At 45.2% G+C, this 6,984-nt stretch overlaps 1 pseudogene; it reads left to right on the forward strand.

Annotated features, from left to right (window-relative positions):
* Positions 1-2,782: 2,782 nt before the first annotated feature.
* LOC110286722 lies at positions 2,783-4,353 on the forward strand (annotated as a pseudogene).
* Positions 4,354-6,984: the final 2,631 nt, after the last annotated feature.

Genomic DNA, 6,984 nt, shown 5'->3' on the forward strand with positions numbered 1-6,984 from the left:
GTTAAAGGCATGGACAGGAGTTCTAAAATAGTAAACACTCATAGAAGATTGGGGGAAAATCTTTACAACACAATTGTAGCAAAATGATTTCTTGCACACAAACAACAAAGCCAAAATCAGACACAGAAAATTACATCAGACTAAGAAACTCCTGGTCAGAATAGCCATCCATGTGAAAAAAAAACTTTTAAAAATATTCCAGACTGGCAAGATAGCTCAGTGGGCAAAAGCATTTGCTGTCAGCCTGACAGTCTGAGTTTGAAAGGATACCACCAAGTTGTCTTCTGACCTCCCCACATGACCCTTACCCAAAATAAACACATAATAATTTTACATTAATATCTTGGTTGGGTGGTGGTGGCGCACGTCTTTAATCCGAGCACTCAGGAGGCAGAGGCAGGCAGATCTTTCTGAGTTTGAGGCCAGCCTGGTCTACAGAGTGAGTTCCAGGACAGCCAGGGCTCTGCAGAGAAACCCTGTCTCGAAGAAAAAAAAACAACAAACAAACAAACAAAAAAGGTTAATATCTTGGCCTGGAGAGATGGCTCAGCAGTTAAGAGGACATGAGTTAAATTCCCAGCATCCACATGGCAGTTCACAACCCAGTCCTAGGGGATCTGACAGTTTCTTCTGGCCCCCACACGTACTGCACTCACTTGATTCACACACATACATACGTGCAGGCAAAATACCCACACACAGAAATGAAAAATAAAGATTGTCTTAGTCAGGGTTTCTATTCCTGCACAAACATCATGACCAAGAAGCAAGTTGGGGAGGAAAGGGTTTATTCGCCTTACACTTCAATACTGGTTCATCACCAAGGAAGTCAGGACTGGAAATCAAGCAGGTCAGAAAGCAGGAGCTGATGCAGAGGCCATGGAGGGATGTTCTTTATTGGCTTGCTTCCCCTGGCTTGCTCAGCCTACTCTCTTACAGAACCCAAGACTACCAGCCCAGGGATGGTCCCACCCACAAGGGGCCTTTACCTGCTTGATCACTAATTGAGAAAATGCCTTACAGTTGGATCTCATGGAGGCATTTCCTCAACTGAAGCTCCTTTCTCAGTGATAACTCCAGCCTGCATCAAGTTGACACACAAAACCAGCTAGTACAAAGATGAAAAATCTTGTTAATATAACAAAATATTAACAACTCAACAGCAAAACAGAACAAAAACCTGATTTTAAAATGGACAAAGTAGCTGGGCAGTGGTGGCGCACGCCTTTAATCCCAGCACTTGGGAGGCAGAGGCAGGAGGATTTCTGAGTTCGAGGCCAGCCTGGTCTACAGAGTGAGTTCCAGGACAACCAGAGATAACAGAGAAACCCTGTCTCGAAAAACCAGAAAAAACAAAACACTAAAATGGACAAAGGAGTCAACAGGCATTTCTCATGAGAAGTGTTGAGACTCTTGTGAAACCCCTCATCTTCACTAAACTATGAGCAAACCACAGATGAAAATCACCAAGAGGTATCTTGTCACACCTCACAGGGGGCATGATAAAAACAAATAAGTAAATAATAAAAGAAAAAGATGACTAGTGATAACAAAGATGTGGAGAAATTGGGCCCTTGCTGGGCTGGAAATAGCTGTGAAGTTTCCTTTAAAAAAAAAAAATCTATGTACAGGTCAGGCAGTGGTGGTACACACCTTTAATCCCAGCACTTGGGAGGCAGAGGCAGGCGAATTTCTGAGTTCCAGGACAGCCTGGTCTACAGTGTGAGTTCCAGGACAGCCAGGGCTACACAGAGAAACCCTGTCTCGAAAAACCAAACAAATCTATGCACAACCTAAAGCCTTCTGAGTCCACCAAGCCTGCTTGTGCTTATTAGAAGCAAAAGCAGGAGCTCTCTCCTCTCTTTCTCCTCGCTCTCTGTCTTTCTGTCTGTTTGTCTCCCTCTCTCTCACTCACTTACTCACTCACACACTCTCTCCTCTCTGCCTCCCCAACTCAGTGTCTGTGTTTTGTATGTGCAAGACAACCTCCCAGTCTGCCTCTCATACAGCACTGGGATTACAGGCATGTGTTAGGCTAGGCCAAGCTTTTTATACAAGCGCTGAAGATTTGAACTTCTCATGCTTGAGTATCAAGTGATACTTATTTGCTGAGCCATCTCTCAGCTCTGAAATCAGTGAGCCATGTTCACTGTAGTAGTATTCAAGATAGACACGATATGGAAGCAACTAAAATGACTGTTGAAATGAATCAAGAAAACAACCGACCGGGAATGTAGCTCAGGTTGTAGAATGCTTGCCTACATGCTCCAAGCCCTGGGTTCCATCTTTAGCCTTTAGCACTACACAAACTAGCTGTGGTGGTGCATTCCTGTAGTCCCACCATCCAGGAGGTGAGGGTAGAAAGATCAGATGTTCAAATTTCTTTTAAAATCAGCTTGGGGCCATAGCTTGCACGCCTAGAATGCATGTGGCCTTGGCTTCCATTCCCAGTAGGCCATAAACTGGGTGTGGTGGCGCTGTGAAATCAGCACTGGGGGAGGAGGAAGGTAGAGGCTGGAGGTTCAGGCGTTCAAGGCCATCTTTGGCTACACAGAGTTCAAGACCAACCCCCATTATTCAAGACTATGTTTCAAAACAAAATAATAATAATAATAATAAAAAAGAACAAAAGGTTCCGTTATGCAAGATGAAAAGGCCCTGTAGATCATTGTGCGACACAGTGCTTAGACTTATGACTGAGGCGGCCACGCTCTGCGGGTCGCGGAGGCGGGCAGAGGCGGAGCCGCAGGAGCCCGGCCCGGCGGCCCCAGGGGCGGTAGCAGCCCAGCAGGCGTCTCGCGGGGCTGCTTTGCTTCCACACTCGTCTCAGAGGACCTGAGAGGAAGGATGTCGTCGGGGCTTAAGGCCGAGCTGGAGTTCCTAGCGTCCATCTTCGACCAGGACCACGAGCGGCTGCGCATCGTGAGCTGGCAGCTGGATGAGCTGCAGTGTCAGTTCCTGGTGCCGCCGGCGCCCGCGGGCAGCCCGCCCTCGCCGCCGCTCACCCTACACTGCTCCATCACCGAGTCCTACCCATCTTCGCCGCCGATATGGTTTGTGGACTCTGACGATCCAGATCTCACATCGATCCTGGAACGACTGGAAGATTCGAAGCCCAACAGTTCGCTTCGTCAGCAGCTCAAGTGGCTGATCTGTAAACTCTGCAGCTTATATAACCTGCCTGAGCACCTGGATGTGGAGATGCTGGACCAGCCGGTCCCCATGGCTCAGAAGGCGACCATCGAAGAGGTGCCTTCAGAAGATGAAGGTGAAGATGCAGCTGACGGGGTGGAAGACTTGGACCATTATGAGCTGAAAGAAGAAGAAGAAGAAAAAGAAGAAGAGGCTAGTAGCGAGAAAAAGTCAGAGGATGAAGGGCTTGAGAAAGAGCATTTGGCAATATTAGAGAATATCAAGAAGAGCCAAAGGCAAGAGCATTTGAATGGTACCGTGTCTGGCTCGGTGCACGCTTCAAACAGACTTATGAAAGAACTCAAAGATATATACAGATCGCAGAGCTACAAATCGGGGACTTATTCCGTGGAACTGATAAACGACAGCTTATATGACTGGCACGTTAAACTGAGGAAGGTTGACCCTGATAGTCCCTTGTACGGTGACCTTCAGCTCTTGAATGAAAAAGAAGGCATTGACTATATTTTGCTTAACTTCTCTTTCAAAGATAACTTTCCATTTGATCCTCCATTTGTTCGCGTCGAGTTGCCTATTCTCTCTGGAGGGTATGTTTTGGGTGGAGGGGCGTTGTGTATGGAACTGCTCACCAAACAGGGCTGGAGCAGCGCCTACTCCATTGAATCAGTCATCATGCAGATCAATGCCACCTTAGTCAAAGGCAAGGCCAGGGTGCGCTTTGGAGCAGATAAGAATCAATATAATCTAGAAACAGCCCAACAGTCCTATGACTCCGTTGTGCAGATGCATGAGAAAAAGGGCTGGTTCACTCCTCCAAAGGAAGATGGGTAAATAGAAGACTGCCGTGTATTTGGAACAAGGTAGCTTTAAAGACACAAGCTTTGCATATCTTTGTAACAGTAGTGCGGAAGATATTAGCTAATTGGTGTTTTAGTGGATAAACTGTCAACTGGCCACCAGTAGAAGTCCCAACCTTTTCATTTTGCTTACTGTGGGGGTCTTGGGCTGAACTGTGAGCCTTTACTGTGGTTTCCCCTGATAAATAATCATAGTGTCCATTTTTTTCATCATCTGTTTTCCTTGATTCCGTGAAATGTGTTAAGTAGGCCAGTCAGTTGTGACTTTATAGATAATTTTTGTTTATTGGACTATTGGGGGAGGGGGGATAATGAGTATTTACAAACATTTGTTCCATTTAGTGCCAATAAAAGTTTTTCCAGTGTCCAATACTGGCTTAAAAGAGTTTTTTGGTCTCTGTGTTTTGTTTGTGTGATGCTGCGGATGGAGCCCAGGGCCTCCTGCATGCTACACGACCCATCCCTTTGAGTTGTGTTCCCACTTGAATGGTTATGTCTTCTCAACTACAGTCTTTTAGGGTGTAAAGCCGTTTGATTGCCTAAATAATGATAAGAACTTTGCTCGTGAATTAATAACATTTTTATGGCCAGATTATGATATGAACTATTTCCTAAGGCTGGACTCTTGAAACAGTTATACTCTACTTGGGCAAAGCAATCAAGGCCAAGCCACTTAAGGCTTGTTAGCAGTCATTTGCACTGGTCGTGCTTAGCAAACTCTTTCTCTGCTTCCTCTGCCCCTTCTTTGAAACAGGGTTTCAGCTACCCAAGGTTGGCCAGGAGCTCTGGATCCTTCTGCCTCTATGTCCCAGGTACTGATGAATTTGTTTCTTATTGGTTCGCTACTTTTTATGAAGCAGAGCCACAGTCTACAGCTTTGGGTTAGTTGTGAAACACTGCCATTCTTCCTTTCCATTTTACTAACGGGATGCTGCAATTTGTTGTAGACTGATAAGCTTTATAAATTGCTCAGCTGAAGTTACATATTTAAGCTCCATGAGTACTTAATTTGGAGACTTCTAATTTTTTTCTACTGTCATAACAATGAATGACTGGGCATCAAAGAACTAATAGGAACTTTGTGTGTGTCAATTCCTTTATAGGGTGTGACTCAAATCAGTGTACTTTCCATTTTCTTACCTCACCCAGTTGTGTCCCCTTAGGTTGGTAATGGTTGGATTTAATTGTGTATGAATGTGTGTGGAGTGGGGTATATGCACTCGAGTGCAGATGTATTCAGGGGCTGGAAGGCATCAAGCCAAATTTGGGTCTTCTGCAAGACTAGTATGCATTTAATGGCTGAGCCATCTCTCCAGCCCCTCTACTTTGTTATTTTTGAGACAGAATCATTCATGGAACCTGGAGATCACCAGTGGTCTAGGCTTGGTTAGCCAGTGAGTCCCAGCTCTTGGATTATAGAGCTTCCCAGTTACAACTTTGCAGCTCTGGGATTACAGGCAAGTGCCAGGATATCCAGCTTCTCGTGTGGGTACTGGAGATGCACACGCAGGTCCTGGGACTCATGCAGCAAGCACTTTACCCAGGGCACCGTCCCCCTCCCCTACAACTGCTTTAACATTCACATATCAACTACATTAACCATACCCAGGAGACATGGCTTTGTGCATTATTGTATATATTCAAAATTTTAAATTCTATTTTGGTTATGAGGGCAGGCAATCACAATTTGTGGGCCAGGCCTAGTGGCCCAGATTTGTAATCCCAATTACTCAGGATCTTGAGGCAGGAGGCTTGGTAGTTCAAGGCCTGACTGGGCAATTATAGTTCCCATTCAGCCTGGGTTAAGATACCATCTCAAAATTACAAATTGTAAACAAGACAAAACAAAAAAATAATTTTTAAAAAGAGTAAAAATTAGAAATGAAAAGGGGCATGTGTATAGGGGGAACTAGGAAAGCAGCTCAGTGGTGTAACCAGTGTGTAGCATTCACAAGTCCCTAGGCTTCAGTCCCACCAGGACCCCCACACCCCCCGCACCCCATTTCATTTTTCTGGCATTCTCCCTCACTTGGTTACATTTACACAATGTTTTGGCCAGTTCTGGTAAACTGTGACAAGGCAGAATCATTTAAAGCATTACAATTCCTTAACCATTAAAGTTCTTCAAGCCTATAGCTAAATCTTGAACACACTACCGAATTCTGCCACACACACCCTAATTGATATCTGAACATTGATAGCTTTAGTTCCCTTTGTCATCGCAGATTTATTAAGTAGTACATGGTAAGCTTTATAAAACTGAATTGAATGTACAAACAATCATGAAAACGACTGGGGCTAGAGAGCTGGCTCATCGGTTAAGAGCATTGTCCTGCTCTTGCAGAGGACTTGAGCTTGCTCCTAGCATCCACCCCAGGCAGCGCACAACTGCCGGCCACCCCGTGCCTCTGACCTCTGAGCACTGCATTCACAAATCCACACTGAGACACACATGCATATACACAGTTACAAATAAAAATGAAATAGTTTAAAGATAGCTGTTGTTGCTGTTATTATTATTAGACTTTTTAGAGACAGGGTTTCTCTATGTAACCCTGCCTGTCCTGGAACTCTTGCTCTGTAGATCAAGTTGGCCTTGAACTCAAAGATCCACTTCTCTGTGCCTCCCATTAAAGATAGTTATTAATACTGTACCATACATTTAAATAATAAGAATAAAAACTCAGATAATGTACTTTCAGGAACTTGCTAGGAAGGCCAGGTTGGCCTCAAACACATGGAAATCCACATGTCTTATAGCTTCCAAATATAGGATTAAAGATCCTTACCTGCCCCCCCCTTTTGACATAGGGTCTCATTTGTCTTGGCAGGTCTGGAACTCTCTAGACAAGCTTGGTCTCAAATTCACAAAGATCTGCCTGCCTCTGCCTCTGCCTCTGCCTCTGCCTCTGCCTCTGCCTCTGCCTCTGCCTCTGCCTCTGCCTCTGCCTCTGCCTCTGCCTCTGCCTCTGCC

Source organism: Mus caroli, chromosome X (assembly GCF_900094665.2).
Source record: "Mus caroli chromosome X, CAROLI_EIJ_v1.1, whole genome shotgun sequence".
Taxonomy (NCBI): Eukaryota; Metazoa; Chordata; class Mammalia; order Rodentia; family Muridae; genus Mus; species Mus caroli.